The sequence below is a fragment of the Entelurus aequoreus genome, linkage group LG10 (assembly GCF_033978785.1).
Source record: "Entelurus aequoreus isolate RoL-2023_Sb linkage group LG10, RoL_Eaeq_v1.1, whole genome shotgun sequence".
Lineage (NCBI taxonomy): Eukaryota > Metazoa > Chordata > Actinopteri > Syngnathiformes > Syngnathidae > Entelurus > Entelurus aequoreus.
Genome location: NC_084740.1, coordinates 40,946,953 through 40,963,747, shown reverse-complemented (window position 1 = coordinate 40,963,747; position 16,795 = coordinate 40,946,953). Strand labels below are relative to the sequence as shown.

General features: G+C 38.3%; 1 protein-coding gene across 4 annotated transcripts in view; it reads left to right on the top strand.

Moving 5' to 3' along the window:
- Window positions 1-16,795, top strand: part of LOC133658636 (cell adhesion molecule 2-like) — a 235,152-nt gene that overhangs the window by 62,036 nt on the left and 156,321 nt on the right. Inside the window, exon 1 of one of the 4 annotated variants that reach the window (XM_062060872.1) lies at window positions 16,086-16,220. The exons of the other annotated variants lie outside the window; for them this stretch is intronic. The gene's annotated coding sequence lies outside the window, so the exon portion shown is untranslated. Of the gene's footprint in view, window positions 1-16,085; window positions 16,221-16,795 lie in introns of those variants that run through there. 4 annotated transcript variants of the gene reach the window in all.

Here is a 16,795-nt window from a genome sequence, read left to right as displayed (position 1 = left end):
GGCTGATGAAAGAAATGCCATCGACGTGATTGCTAACGGGAATTAGCAACTTTTCAAAAGGTTATTTGTGATTGGGGTTTTTTTTTGGTTTTTTTTCCACCGGGTAGAAGTTCAGCAGCAGGAGACGTCTGGCGGCAGGCACGGCGTGTCAGCGCCGTAAGAGCAGATGGCAGACGCCGGGAGTAAACGTCGCCTGGAGGCATCTGGGAATGGTTTGTGAGAGCACGCTCCGGTTTGGTTTCATCAGCCCTTGCACGCGGTTGCATCGTCTCTCCTCGCCCGGGTCCACAATTCAATGTGATGCGAGAAAAATACACTTTTACTCAACTTTGTCGGGGAGCAACATGTTGACTGCGTCCTGATTTCAGTGCTGTTGTAACATGTGATCATGAGCGCCACACACGGTAAACATTACAGTACTGCAGGTGTGTCCAAACTTTTTTAATTAGGGGCTGCATTGGGCTAAAGCAGTGTTTTTCAACCTTTTTTGAGCCAAGGCACATTTTTTGCGTTGAAAAAATGCGGAGGCACACCACCAGCACAAATCATTAAAAAACGAAACTCAGTTGACAGCAAAGAGTCGTCGTCGCAATTGTTGGACATGACTTTAAACCATAACCAAGCATGCATCACTATAGCTCTTGTCTCAAAGTAGGTGTACTGTCACCACCTGTCACTTCACACCATGACTTATTTTAAGTTTTTTGCTGTTTTCCTGTGTGTAGTGTTTTAGTTCTTGTCTTGCGCTCCTATTTTGGTGGCTTTTTTTTGGTATTTTCCTGTAGCAGTTTCACGTCTTCCTTTGAGCGATATTTCCAGCATCTACTTTGTTTTAGCAATCAATAATATTTCAGTTGTTTTTATCCTTCGGATGTACATTGTCTTTGCTCCACAGTAAGTCTTTGCTGTCGTCCAGCATTCTGTTTTTGTTTACTTTGTAGCCAGTTCAGGTTTGTTCTGCATAGTCTTCCCTAAGCTTCAATGCCTTTTCTTAGAGGCACTCACATTTTGTTTATTTTTGGTTTAAGCATTAGACACCTTTTTTTTACCTGCACACTGCCTCCCGCTGTTTCCGACATCTACAAAGCAATTAGCTACCGGCTGCCACCTACTGATATGGAAGAGTATTACACGGTTACTCTGCCGAGCTCTACACTGCAAAAACTGAAATCTAAGTAAGATTAAATGTCTCAAATAAGGGTGATATTTGCTTATTTTCTGTCTGATAAGATAAGTCTTCTCATTAAGCAGATTTTATGTTAGTGTTTTACTTGTTTTAAGGGTTTTGGTCCTAAATGATCTCAGTAAGATATTACAGCTTGTTGCTGAGATTTGATGACCTAAATTGAGTAAAACATGCTTGAAACTAGAATATCAACTGTTGCAAAGCTGTGTCATCAACACTCACAAGTATGAAACTACTTTTTTAAAGTAATAATTTCTTACTTCAAGCATGAAAAAAAAATCATGATGCCGAGCGCATATCATTATGTCAAGATAATGGCACTAGCATTTACTTAATTGAAGAATATTTTTCAACATATTGAGCAAAAAGGTCTCTTTTTTTTCTACCAAGAAAAGTGCACTTGTTATTAGTGAGAATATACTTATTTTAAGGTATTTTTGGGTTCATTGAGGTTAGCTAATTTGACTTGTTTTGGAAAGTCTTGACAAGCCGAATTTTCTTGTTCTATTGGCAGATAATTTTGCTTAGTTCAAATAAAATACCCCTAATTTTATTTATTTTTTTCTTGTTTTTGAACACTGACTTTTTGCTGTGTAGACAGCACCAACACTCACCAACACATCATTTTCAGACTATATTTACTGGTTTGCATGAAATATTTTCACGGCACACCAGACTGTATCCCACGGCACACTAGTGTGCCGCGGCACAGTGGTTGAAAAACACTGGGCTAAAGGAAATTGGCCAGGGGGCCCAAAGCCAACTGCATGCAAAGTAACTGTTTTTACTATACATACACCAGGGGTGTCCAAATTTTTCCACTGAGGGCCGCACACGGAAAAATTTAAGCATGCGGGGGCCATTTTGATATTTTTCATTTTCAAACCTTAACAAAATATATGGATTTTTTTTTTTTTAACCTTTAGGGCTCCCGGGGACCATAAAGGGTCTCAGTCATTAAACTGTTAAAAATAAGTCAAATTATTATTATTTTTTATTTAACTCTTACAGTAAATATTTATATCAACTTGAGGTTGATATAAAGTTTAAAAAATAAATTAAAAAATTTAAAAATTAAAAATAAAAATAAAAAAATAAAAAATAAAAAGTTTTATGCCTTTTCTGTCAAAGACAACTTTGTTTTTTATAGTAAAACTGAAATATGCAGTATTCAGTAATTAGAGCCCTAAAAGATCAATAATGCAGGACACCTACTCAGTGGCCTAGTGGTTAGAGTGTCCGCCCTGAGATCGGTAGGTTGTGAGTTCAAACCCCGGCCGAGTCATACCAAAGACTATAAAAATGAGACCCATTACCTCCCTGCTTGGCACTCAGCATCAAGGGTTGGAATTGGGGGTTAAATCAACAAAAATGATTCCCGGGCGCAGCACCGCTGCTGCCCACTGCTCCCCTCACCTCCCAGGGGGTGAACAAGGGGATGGGTCAAATGCAGAGGACAAATTTCACCACACCTAGTGTGTGTGTGTGACAATCATTGGTACTTTAATTTTAATTATTTAATATTTTTGAGTAATCACAGTGAAACGTTAAATAAAATCCTACCAAATATATTTGGGATGCAAAAGGTCCCCCACTCATAAAGTGATACATTTTTATTAGGGTTTTTTTTACTTTTAACACTTAAATTACGATATCAACTTCAGATATATCTGTCGGTTTTACGTTTGAACTATTATTTTGTTTGTATTATGCTCTTTTGTCAAATAAAACTTTGATGTTTTTTTATGGCAACCACACAATATATGCAATATTTTTTCCACATAAAACATTTTAAAGTGATATTTTTTAAGTAATAATTCATTATAACATAGATTTTTAGTCTTTTTTTTTTTTTTTAGCAATGGCAAAAAAAAGAAAAATAAACTAAGACAAAAGAAAAAAAAACAGCCTGCATGGCAGCTTTGTGTCAACATTGCAACTTTTTATTGTTAGATTTCACCTCATTCCACTTTTTTAAAATGTTTTTTTTAAATTTTTGCGATATTAATTTTGCAATTTTTGCAGAATGTGTGGCGGGCCGGTAAACAATTAGCTGCGGGCCGCAAATGGCCCCTGGGCCACACTTTGGACACCCCTGACATACACACATATATATAGCCTATATACATATGTGTGCATATACATGTGCATATACATACATACATACATACATACATACATATATATATATATATATATACATATACATATATATATATACATACATACATACATACATATATATATATACATACATACATATACATACATACATACATACATACATACATACATATACATACATACATATATATATATATATATATATATATATATATATATATATATATATATATATATATATATATATATATATATATATATATATATATATATATATATGCACACACACACACACATATGTACAGTATGTGTATATATGTATGTATATACACTATATTGCCAAAAGTATTTGGCCACCTGCCTTGACTCACATATGAACTTGAAGTGCCATCCCATTCCTAACCCATAGGGTTCAATTGTCATGACTGGGTTCTTGGGTTTTGTTTCTCCAGAAGGCAACGGAAAGTTGGCGCGAGCCAGACGTGAGTTTGAATACATTATTTATTGTTTAACACTAATAAACTACAAAAAAAGGAAGCAAACAAAAGGCGCGCACAAAGGCGGAAATACAAACTTGACTATGAAACAAAAGACATGCACGTGGGCACAAAAACTATGAACAATAAAACAAAAACACTAACTGTGGCATAAATGAACAAAACTTACTTGGTAAAGAACTGTGACAAGACATGGAGCAGAGTGATGAAATAGTGTGAGGACGCCAGGACGAACAACAGAAACAGACAGATTTAAATAGTGACGTGATCAGTGAAAACAGGTGCGTGACTCCAAACGTGAAACAGGTGCGTGACCAAACAAGGAAGTGCAACCAGGAACTAAAAAGAGTCCAAAAAACAAACACATGACGCGATCAAAAAAGTTTGTAAACTGAGAATTACGCGAATAAAAGTGTTCGTAAATTGAGGTTCCACTGCACGTTCCTAAAAAGTAACATTATCACTGGAGAACAAGGACAAATAAAGCACAGCTAACTGTTGGGGTTTTTTTGTCACACAATCTTTTTTTATTATTATAAAAAACTCGGGAAATACAAGGTTATAGTAGTTTTTTACATTATTGACTAATAAATATTTCGTAAACAATTTCAACATTTAATGTGTTTTTACAGGTGAGATAAAAACTGTAATCATCCTGAAAATTTTAAGTATGAATATTGTTTTGAGCAATATTGGTATTGGATCCATACCCACTTTTTTTGAATATCACCCAAAACGTACGTAAAGTATCAAACAGAAAAATAAGTGATTATTGTATTCACTGACGTCACTCACCTCACATGCTGTCACCTATTAAAGGGCCACACACACACATACGCTACTCTCATAACATTTTCTTTCCAATTCATTAATTAGGCAACTAATTTGAAACTGGTGTGGGTGGCTCTATATATACTAGCCCAGTGGTCCTCAACCACCGGGCTGCGACCCGGTACCGGTCCACGAACCGATTGGTACCGGGCCGCGCAGGAAATTTAAAAAAAAAAAAAAAAAAAAAAAAAAAAAAAAATATATATATATTTTTTTTAAAATTAAATCAACATAAAAAACACAATATATACATTATATATCAATATAGATCAATACAGTCTTCAGGGATACAGTCCGTAAGCACACATGATTGTATTTCTTTATGAAAAAATGAAATAAAAAAATAAAAGTCCCGTCCCCCCGGTCCGTGGGACAAATTTTCAAGCGTTGACCGGTCCCCAGCTACAAAAAGGTTTGGGACCACTGTACTAGCCCACTGCAGCCACATGCAGAAATCAACATGGAATGGAAAATTATTAAATCTGTGACAAAAATAATACCCGCTCTGTCTAAACGATACCGTTTGATCAGCTGCTCGTCATTAAAAACAAAGACAGGACATCGTTCCGCTCCCTGAACGTTTGCGCACATCTCTCTCGCCTCAGTGCCATCCCCCGCTGGCAACTCCTAACCACTTAGGACTCCTCTGAAGGTCTCTTAAATATCGTGGAGAGTAGGAGTGATTCTTAGACTTAAGAAAGTTGATAAATAGCTTTTATTCTTAAGTTTGAGAGTAGGACTAAATTTCGCAAATTTTCAGGACTTAAAGGCCTACTGAAACCCACTACTACCGACCACCCAGTCTGATAGTTTATATATCAATGATGAAATCTTAACATTGCAACACATGCCAATACGGCCGGGTTAACTTATAAAGTGACATTTAAAACTTCCCGGGAAATATCCGGCTGAAACGTCGCGGTATGATGACGTATGCGCGTGACGAAGTCAGAGTAACGGAAGTTATGGTACCCCGTAGAATCCTATACAAAAAGCTCTGTTTTCATTTCATAATTCCACAGTATTCTGGACATCTTTTGCAATTTGTTTAATGAACAATGAAGGCTGCAAAGAAGACAGTTGTAGGTGGGATCGGTGTATTAGCAGCGGACTACAGCAACACTTTGTTGGAGCGCTAGCCGCGCCAGCCGCGCCAGCCGCGCCAGCCGCGCTAGCCGCGCTAGCCGCGTTGACTTCCTACGTCTCCGGGCCGCCAAACGCATCGGGTGAAGTCCTTCGTCCTTCTGCCGATCGCTGGAACGCAGGTGAGCACGGGTGTTGATGAGTAGATGAGGGCTGGCTGGCGTAGGTGGAGAGCTAATGTTTTTAGCATAGATCTGTGAGGTCCCGTTGCTAAGTTGCTAAGTTAGCTTCAATGGCGTCGTTAGCACAGCATTGTTAACCTTCGCCAGCCTGGAAAGCATTAACCGTGTATTTACATGTCCACGGTTTAAGGGTATTGTTGATTTTCTATCTATCCTTCCAGTCAGGGGTTTATTTTTTTGTTTCTATATGCAGTTAAAGCACGATGCTATCGCGTTAGCTCGTAGCTAAAGCATTTCGCCGATGTATTGTCGTGGAGATAAAAGTCACTGTGAATGTCCATTTCGCGTTCTCGACTCTCATTTTCAAGAGGATATAGTATCCGAGGTGGTTTAAAATACAAATCCGTGATCCACAATAAAAAAAGGAGAGTGTGGAATCCAATGAGCCAGCTTGTACCTAAGTTACGGTCAGAGCGAAAAAAGATACGTCCATCACTGTCTCTCAAGTCCTTCACTGTAACGTTCCTCATCTACGAATCTTTCATCCTCGCTCAAATTAATGGGGCAATCATCACTTTCTCGGTCCGAATCTCTCTCGCTCCATTGTAAACAATGGGGAATTGTGAGGAATACTAGCTCCTGTGACGTCACGCTACTTCCGGTACAGGCAAGGCTTTTTTTTATCAGCGAGCAAAAGTTGCGAACTTCATCGTCGATTTTCTCTACTAAATCCTTTCAGCAAAAATATGGCAATATCGCGAAATGATCAAGTATGACACATAGAATGGATCTGCTATTCCCGTTTAAATAAAAAAAAATCATTTCAGTAGGCCTTTAAGTGTAAAATGGCACTTAAGACGCTTGATGAACATGGCCCCAGAAGCCAAGGAAAAAACATGACTCACATCCAAGGCAAGAGGAATTTGAGAAGAGTCCTTCAAAAAGAGTGTTGTGTGGTCAGCCAGTTGGCTGATAGTTATTTCTCTGTCTAATATAGAGATCCCCTTTAAATGACTACTTTTTAAAGGAAGTGATAACAATTGGGTGGCTAACAAAAATAAATATGGAGAAACAGGACAACCTTGCCGTATCCCACGTTTTAATTTGAATCTTGGAGATGTACCAGATTTGAGCTTTATCGAACTATTGCCATTGCAGTACAAAGTCTTGATTGTTTTGCGGAAAAAATTGCCAAAGCCAAATTTGTCAAGTGTCCGGAAGATAAATTCATGTTCGATGGAGTCAAAAGCTTTGTAGAAGTCCAGGAAAAGAAGGAAGCCTTCATCATTAATGACCTCTGGGTAATCCAGTATGTCAAGTACAAGCCTGATATTATTCGATATGTGTCTCCCTCTCATAAACCCTGACTGTGTCTCATCAATTATGTCATCCAGAACCAATTTTAAACGTTTAGCAAAAATAATAGCTACAATCTTATAGTCGTTGTTTAGAAGGCTGATTGGACGCCAATTATCAATAATTAGTAAATCTTTGTTTGGTTTGGGTATAAGGGTAATGAGGCCTTGTGTTAAAGTTGGAGGAAGGGCACCTGTATCAATACTTTCACAAAACACTTCTAGTAAGAAAGGAGCTAGCTCTTTTGAACATATTTTATAGAATTCAGATGTAATACCATCCACTCCAGGAGATTTGTTATTTTTTAAACTATTAATTGATTCCACTACTTCCTTTGAGACAGATTGGACGGTCACAGAATCCCTGGTCAGCCGTGCTAATTGACTTAGTTTCAGTTAAAGGCCTACTGAAAGCCACTACTACCGACCACGCAGTCTGATAGTTTATCTATCAATGATGAAATCTTAACATTGCAACACATGCCAATACGGCCGGGTTAACTTATAAAGTGCAATTTTAAATTTCCCGCTAAACTTCCGGTTGAAAAAGCCTTTGGAGGATGACGTATGCGCGTGACGTAGCCAGGGGAACAGAGGTATGCCTTCCCCATTGAATACAATACAAAAAAGCTCTGTTTTCATTTCATAATTCCACAGTATTCTGGACATCTGTGTTGGTGAATCTTTTGCAATTTGTTTAATGAACAATGGAGATTACAAAGAAGAAAGTTGTAGGTGGGATCGGTGTATTAGCGGCTGGCTGTAGCAACACAACAAGAAGGACTTACTTGGATAGCAGATGCGCCAACCGATGCTAGCCGCCAACCACATATGTGTTGGGGTGAAGTCCTTCGTCGTGCCGTCGATCGCTGGAACGCAGGTGAGCACGGGTGTTGATGAGCAGATGAGGGCTGTATTTATAAATAGTTGATTTATATAGGCTAGTAAGGTAAAGTTTTGTACCTGACAAGTTTCGGCTATCTTGCTTCTGCAGCCTTCCTCAGAGGTGTCAATCAACTATTTATAAATACACATTAGTAGGCTAAATGAACCTCTTTAACATAAAAAGATGAGGGCTGGCTGGCGTAGGTGGAGCGCTAATGTTTTTATCATAGCTCTGTGAGGTCCGGTTGCTAAGTTGCTAAGTTAGCCTTAGTGTCGTTAGCAACAGCATTGTTAAGCTTTGCCAGGCTGAGAATTATTAACCGTGTAGTTACATGTCCATGGTTTGATAGTATTGTTGATCTTCTGTCTATCCTTCCAGTCAGGGATTTATTTATTTTGTTTCTATCTGCATTTGAGACAGATGCTATCACGTTAGCTCATGCTAAAGAGCTTCGTCAATGTATTGTCGTGGAGATAAAAGTCACTGTGAATGTCCATTTTGCGTTCTCGACTCTCATTTTCAAGAGGATATAGTATCCGAGGTGGTTTAAAATACAAATCCGTGATCCACAATAGAAAAAGGAGAAAGTGTGGAATCCAATGAGCCAGCTTGTACCTAAGTTACGGTCAGAGCGAAAAAAGATATGTATTTCACTGCATTCTAGTCCGTCACTCTAACGTTCCTCATCCACGAATCATTCATCCTCGCTCAAATTAATGGGGTAATCGTCGCTTTCTCGGTCCGAATAGCTCTAGCTGCGTTGAAAACAATAGGAAAATATAAGGAAGTGAACAACTGACAACGTCACGCTACTTCCGGTAGGGGCAAGTTTTTTTTTTATCAGAGACCAAGAGTTGCGAACTTTATCAACGTTGTTCTATACTAAATCCTTTCAGCAAAAATATGGCAATATCGCAAAATGATCAAGTATGACACATAGAATGGATCTGCTATCCCCGTTTAAATAAAAAAAATGTCATTTCAGTAGGCCTTTAAGACATCCATAAACGAAATAGCATCACTTTCACAGTATTGACTATTGTATCATTTTTTGTAAAATTGAGAACAATAATTTGCAATCTGTTTTGCATCGTTGCAAATCAAATCGTTTATTTTCAGTTGATCAATGGTGTGGTTTTGAGCCTGCGATTTTTCTAAACGAAAGAAATACGCATAATTGTGTTCACCTTCCTCCAGCCATTGTTTTCTAGATCTTACAAAGGCTCCTTCTGCTTTCGATTGATACATTTTGTCTAATTAGGGCCCGCACCGCCCATTGTCAAAGGAATCCCAAAGGGAATCCTTTTGCAATGGGACGAAAGGACTTATTGAATTTGTAAGGTTTTATTATTATTATTCTTTCTTTCTTTCTTATTATTCTTCCGCAGCTTTGCGCACTACTTTGCCCCCCTTAACATGCTTCAAAACTCACCAAATTTTACACACACACATCAAAAAACGCGAACAAAACTCTTTAGTGGAAAAACCAAACTCCAAAAATCAAAATTGCGCTCTGGCGGAAATTGCGATCTAATAAAAAAAAAAAACCGAACCCCAAAACTCAAAATTGCGCTCTAGCGCCCCCTAGGAAAAAAACACAGACACAACTTCCTCTAACTCCCAGTACGAATATCGTAGAGACATGCAACAAAAACCTCTATGTAGGTCTGACTTAGATCTAGATTTCATGAACTGACATCCTTCAGGAAAAATCAACAGGAAGTTGGCAATCAACCCTTCAAAACAAAAGTTTCATAAAAATACTCATTTTTGCCTCTTTGAGTTGTAATTTGACCCCCTTAAAATACTTCAAAACTCACCAAACTTTTTACACACATCAGGACTGGCGGAAATTGCGATCTAATCAAAAAACCGAACCCCAAAACTCAAAATTGCGCTCTAGCGCCCCCTAGGAAAAAAACACAGACAAATTCCTCTAACTCCCAGTACGAATATCGTAAAGACATGCAACAAAAACCTCTATGTAGGTCTGACTTAGAGCTAGATTTCATGCACTGACATCCTTCAGGAAAAATCAACAAGAAGTTGGCAATCACCCCTTCAAAACAAAAGTTTCATAAAAACACTCATTTTTGCCTCTTGGAGCTGTAATTTGACCCCCTTAAAATACTTCAAAACTCACCAAACTTTTTACACACATCAGGACTGGCAGAAATTGCGATGTAATAAAAAACCGAACCCCAAAACTCAAAATTGCGCTCCAGCGCCCCCTAGGAAAAAAACACAGACACAACTTCCTCTAACTCCCAGTACGAATATCGTAGAGACATGCAACAAAAACCTCTATGTAGGTCTGACTTAGAGCTAGATTTCATGCACTGACATCCTTCAGGAAAAATCAACAGGAAGTTGGCAATCACCTCTTCAAAACAAAAGTTTCATAAAAACACTCATTTTTGCCTCTTTGAGCTGTAATTTGACCCCCTTAAAATACTTCAAAACTCACCAAACTTTTTACACACATCAGGACTGGTGGAAATTGCGATCTAATAAAAAAACCGAACCCCAAAACTCAAAATTGCGCTCTCGCGCCCCCTAGGAAAAAAACACAGACACAACTTCCTCTAACTCCCAGTATGAATATTGTAGAGACATGCAACAAAAACCTCTATGTAGGTCTGACTTAGAGCTAGATTTCATGCACTGACATCCTTCAGGAAAAATCAACAGGAAGTTGGCAATCATCCCTTCAAAACAAAAGTTTCATAACAATTCTAATTTTTGCCTCTTTGAGCTGTAATTTGACCCCCTTAAAATACTTCAAAACTCACCAAACTTTTTACACACATCAGGACTGGTGGAAATTGCGATCTAATAAAAAAACCGAACCCCAAAACTCAAAATTGCGCTCTCGCGCCCCCTAGGAAAAAAACACAGACACAACTTCCTCTAACTCCCAGTACGAATATCGTAGAGACATGCAACAAAAACCTCTATGTAGGTCTGACTTAGAGCTAGATTTCATGCACTGACATCCTTCAGGAAAAATCAACAAGAAGTTGGCAATCACTCCTTCAAAACAAAAGTTTCATAAAAACACTCATTTTTGCCTCTTGGAGCTGTAATTTGACCCCCTTAAAATACTTCAAAACTCACCAAACTTTTTACACACATCAGGACTGGCAGAAATTGCGATGTAATAAAAAACCGAACCCCAAAACTCAAAATTGCGCTCCAGCGCCCCCTAGGAAAAAAACACAGACACAACTTCCTCTAACTCCCAGTACGAATATCGTAGAGACATGCAACAAAAACCTCTATGTAGGTCTGACTTAGAGCTAGATTTCATGCACTGACATCCTTCAGGAAAAATCAACAGGAAGTTGGCAATCACCTCTTCAAAACAAAAGTTTCATAAAAACACTCATTTTTGCCTCTTTGAGCTGTAATTTGACCCCCTTAAAATACTTCAAAACTCACCAAACTTTTTACACACATCAGGACTGGTGGAAATTGCGATATAATAAAAAACCGAACCCCAAAACTCAAAATTGCGCTCTCGCGCCCCCTAGGAAAAAAACACAGACACAACTTCCTCTAACTCCCAGTATGAATATTGTAGAGACATGCAACAAAAACCTCCATGTAGGTCTGACTTAGAGCTAGATTTCATGCACTGACATCCTTCAGGAAAAATCAACAGGAAGTTGGCAATCATCCCTTCAAAACAAAAGTTTCATAACAATTCTAATTTTTGCCTCTTTGAGCTGTAATTTGACCCCCTTAAAATACTTCAAAACTCACCAAACTTTTTACACACATCAGGACTGGCGGAAATTGCGATCTAATAAAAAACCGAACCCCAAAACTCAAAATTGCGCTCTAGCGCCCCCTAGGAAAAAAACACAGACACAACTTCCTCTAACTCCCAGTACGAATATCGTAGAGACATGAAACACAAACCTCTATGTAGGTCTGACTTAGAGCTAGATTTCATGCACTGACATCCTTCAGGAAAAATCAACAGGAAGTTGGCAATCACCCCTTCAAAATGAAAGTTTCATAAAAACACTCATTTTTGCCTCTTTGAGCTGTAATTTGACCCCCTTAAAATACTTCAAAACTCACCAAAATTTTTACACACATCAGGACTGGCAGAAATTGTGGTCTAATAAAAAAACAGAACCCCAAAACTCAAAATTGCGCTCTAGCGCCCCCTAGGAAAAAACACACAGACACAACTTCCTCTAACTCCCAGTACGAATATCGTAGAGACATGCAACAAAAACCTCTATGTAGGTCTGACTTAGAGCTAGATTTCATGCACTGACATCCTTCAGGAAAAATCAACAGGAAGTTGGCAATCACCCCTTCAAAAGAAAAGTTTCATAAAAACACTCATTTTTGCCTTTTTGAGCTGTAATTTGACCCCCTCAAAATACTTCAAAACTCACCAAACTTTTTACACACATCAGGACTGGCGGAAATTGCGATCTAATAAAAAACCGAACCCCAAAATGCAAAATTGCGCTCTAGCGCCCCCTAGGAAAAAAACACAGACACAACTTCCTCTAACTCCCAGTACGAATATCGTAGAGACATGCAACGAAAACCTCTATGTAGGTCTGACTTAGAGCTAGATTTCATGCACTGACATCCCTCAGCAAAAATCAACAGGAAGTTGGCAATCACTCCTTCAAAACAAAAGTTTCATAAAAACACTCATTTTTGCCTGTTTGAGCTGTAATTTGACCCCCTTAAAATACTTCAAAACTCACCAAACTTTTTACACACATCAGGACTGGCGGAAATTGCGATTTAATAAAAAAACAGAACCCCAAAACTCAGAATTGCGCTCTATCGCCCCCTAGGAATAAAACACAGACAAAACTGCTCCTCGGAGGAAAACACAGACAAAACTGCTTGTAACTTCCGGTAGGAACGTCTTAGAGACATGAAACAAATACCTCTATGTAGGTCTCACTTAGACTTATATTTCATAGATTGACATCCTTCAACAACTAGCACCTGCCAAATAAGCGGGCCCGACCAACGCTGCTTGCAGCTTTAATTTATTTTTGTTTTCTAAGAGACTTTCTTTTTCTTCTGCTGACATATTATGAAGCACTGTCACGTGACTTTGTTTCAACGTAAGCTTTCGTGACGTCAGACTCCATTGCACCAATCAAACGGAGCCTGGCGGCGGGTAACCAATCAGAGCCACGACTGCTGAGACACAGTGTTTGAATGTTTCACCGGGAAAGAAGACTATTTTGTGGGGATGTCACGATAAAAACGGCAATAATAATGATGACGGCGGCGGCGGCGGCAAAACTCCCGACGGTTAGTATTAACCTTTTAAATTAAAATGATCTCAGAAACGGAGTTTGATAACATCACTTTGATGAACTCACTGCAGACTTACTGGTGCCAGCTCGCTAGCTTAAAGGCTAACACAAAAACAAGAGACATACGTCTTTCCCTGTTAAGAAGCAACATACCCCAATCTAAACTTGTATATAAACACATTACTGTGTGAGCAACTAAGCTATTCATGTGTGCACATTGAACCTACAAGCTGTGTTCTCTTAGCACGCAATTATGATGATCGCTCTTTCCTCCTAAGAGAGGTCTTTTTATGGTGCGTTCAAGTACCGCTGAACAGTGTAGGACAAACACAACGCTCCTCAAAAGTGAAACATAATTGTGTGAACGCTCCAAAGCTCTACCTTCCACATTTTTCATCCGATTTAAACTGTTCCAACTTCAAACAGCCTATTCGGGTATAGCGGACATTCCTTTGACAAATTCCAAAAATTCCCAGATTTCCCAGAATTCCAGGTTTTCCGGGACATTTTTCCCTTTCAAAATGAATTGGCCGTTTTTCAAACTTCCACCATTTCCACATTTTTCAACCGATTCAAACCATTCCACCTTCAACACATTCCACCATCCTGGAAATTTAAACTACCTTTTTGCCAAGTTTTTTTTTTTATTCCAGGGTTTTCCAGAGTTCCTGGTTTTCCAAAGCCCTATTTCCACCATTTTTTCTGGCGACTACTCCTTCCACATTTTACAAAGTATTTCAACCGTTCCACCGTCAAAACATTCCTCTTAATTAGAACAAAAAACAAAGTTGTTTTTTGAACTGGAAAAATTCCCGGTTTTCCCGGAATTCCATAATACAATTTCTCAATTCAACATGTTACTACTTCAACATTGTTCAACCGATTTGAAAAATTCCAACACCAACCATTTCAACACATTCAGACCATTCAAGTTTTTTTTACAATTTTCAAAACTATTCCCGCTTTTCCCGAAACTCCCAAATTTTGGGGAAATTCCCATTGAAATCAACGGGACATTCTTCAAAGTTCCACAACTCCCACATTTTTCATCTGATTCAAACCGTTCCAACTTCAAAATATTCATCCTGTTTGGAAATTCTGTGCTCTACCTCAACAATTCTAAAAAAATTCCAGGATTTCAGTTCAACTTCAACATTGGAGCATTCACACGCAATTCTTTCAGGAATTGCCTCATCTAGTTACAATAGAGTTTATTTTTTGCGCACTTTTCATTTCAATAAATCTTAAAGTGCTGCAGTACAATATTTACAGTACATCAATAAAAGTTTAGCTATTAAAACAGATACAACACTAAGACTAAAACACTTCAGTGAAGCATATAGAAACATAAGACATGCACAATAATGGCTTTTCTGACAGCATGTCTATTTATGATAGTTATGTTTAAAAAGCCTTTTGTGCACATTTCTCTATACTGGCATAGTAATGACAATTGTGATAATTTTGGTCACAATAACCGTGATATGAAATTCTCATATCGTAACATCCCTACTGTATCGTTACACACATCATTACAATATGTATTTTTCAAAATTTCTTGTAATCAGACCATATTTTAGGTATATCAGATGACATTTTTTCCGCGGTAAAAATTAGTATCAACTTAGGTAAAAGAACATTTAACAGGGAAAGACGTATGTTTGTTGTTTTTGTGTTAGCGTTCAGGCTAGCGAGCTGGCACCAGTAAGTCCGCCGTGAGTTCATCAAAGTGATGTTATCAAAGTTTGTTTCTGAGATCATTTTAATTTAAAAGGTTAATACTAACCGTCGGGAGTATTACATCGTATTTATGGTATATTGGATGGAATTTTTACCTGGGTAAAAATTAGTATTGACCTAGGTCAGGGGTCTGCAACCCAAAATGTTGAAGGAGCCATATTGGACCAAAAATACAAAAACAAATCTGTCTGGAGCCGCAAAAAATTAAAAGGCATATTACATACAGATAGTGTGTCATGAGATATACATTTAATTAACTTAAAGGAAACTGAAGGATCTCAAATATACCTACAAATGAGGCATAATGATGCAATATGTACATATAGCTAGCCAAAATAGCACGTTAGCATCGATTAGCTGAAAGTGACCAAATATGTTTGATTAGCACTCCACACAAGTCAATAACATAAAAAAAACCTCACCTTTGTGCATTCATGCACAACGTTAAAAGTTTGATGGACAAAATGAGACAGAAAAAGAAGTGGCATAAAACACGTCCTAGAAAGTCGGAGAAAGTTATACATGTAAACAAACTACGGTGAGTTCAAGGACCGCCGAAATTAGTAGGACAAAACGGCGCTCGCCAAATACTCGAATCAGTGAAGCATGTTTAATACAAACTGTGTGATTTATAACAATTAGGGAGCTTAGTGTCATGTTTGTCCTCCTACAGAAACCATATTAACACAAAAAATATATTTTTTTCCCCTCATCATTTTTCATACATTTTTGAAAAAGCTCCAGAGAGCCACTAGGGCGGCTTAGCGCCGCGGGTTGCCGACCCCCGACCTAGGTAAACAAATCCATCTAATATACCCAAAATATGGTCTGATTACAAGAAATTTTGAAAAAGTATATGAATAAGAAGACATAATTAACCTTTTTGAGCAAATTACAATATGTCGTCTACACCTGGAAGAAAGTGGAGACATTTTACTTTTGCAACGGTGGCTCGGTTTTCTCCGGTAAAAATACAAGCAACTTGAAGAGCCACCTGCAGGCGAATCATCAGGACATCTTTGCAACAGTAAGTAGGACTCAACTTGTATTTCCACATGGCTCATACTGTACTGAATTACTGTTACTCTTAAAGACAGTAGAGAAGGAGCAAGACTGCTTACTTTACCGCTACTTTTGTGGTACCCATAGGCGAGCTTGCCTGCCAGTCTAGAATAAAACTAGTGTGTTTCTTCATGTGACCATTTTAGTCATATATTATTCAACATTTGCTTTGTGCACTGGTGCACAGTCATGTTGGAAGAGGAAGGGGCCCGCTCCAAAGTGTTCCCACAAGGTTTGGGAGCATGGAATTGTCCCAACATGTTTTGGTATTCTGGAGGATTCAAAGTTCCTTTCACTGGAACTAAGGGGCCAAGCCCAACTACTGATTCTGATCATTTGAATGGGTGGCCAAATACTTTTGGCAATATAGTCAGTGTTTCCCACACATTCATTTATTTGTGGCGGCCCGCCACGAAAGAATTACGTCCGCCACAATTTTTTTTTTTTTTTTTTGTCCTGTCCAGCTTCTCAGGCAAATCATATAGTCGATGTAGATGCCCATATAGGCTGTTCAGATTTACTTTACAAAAGAGAAGTGTA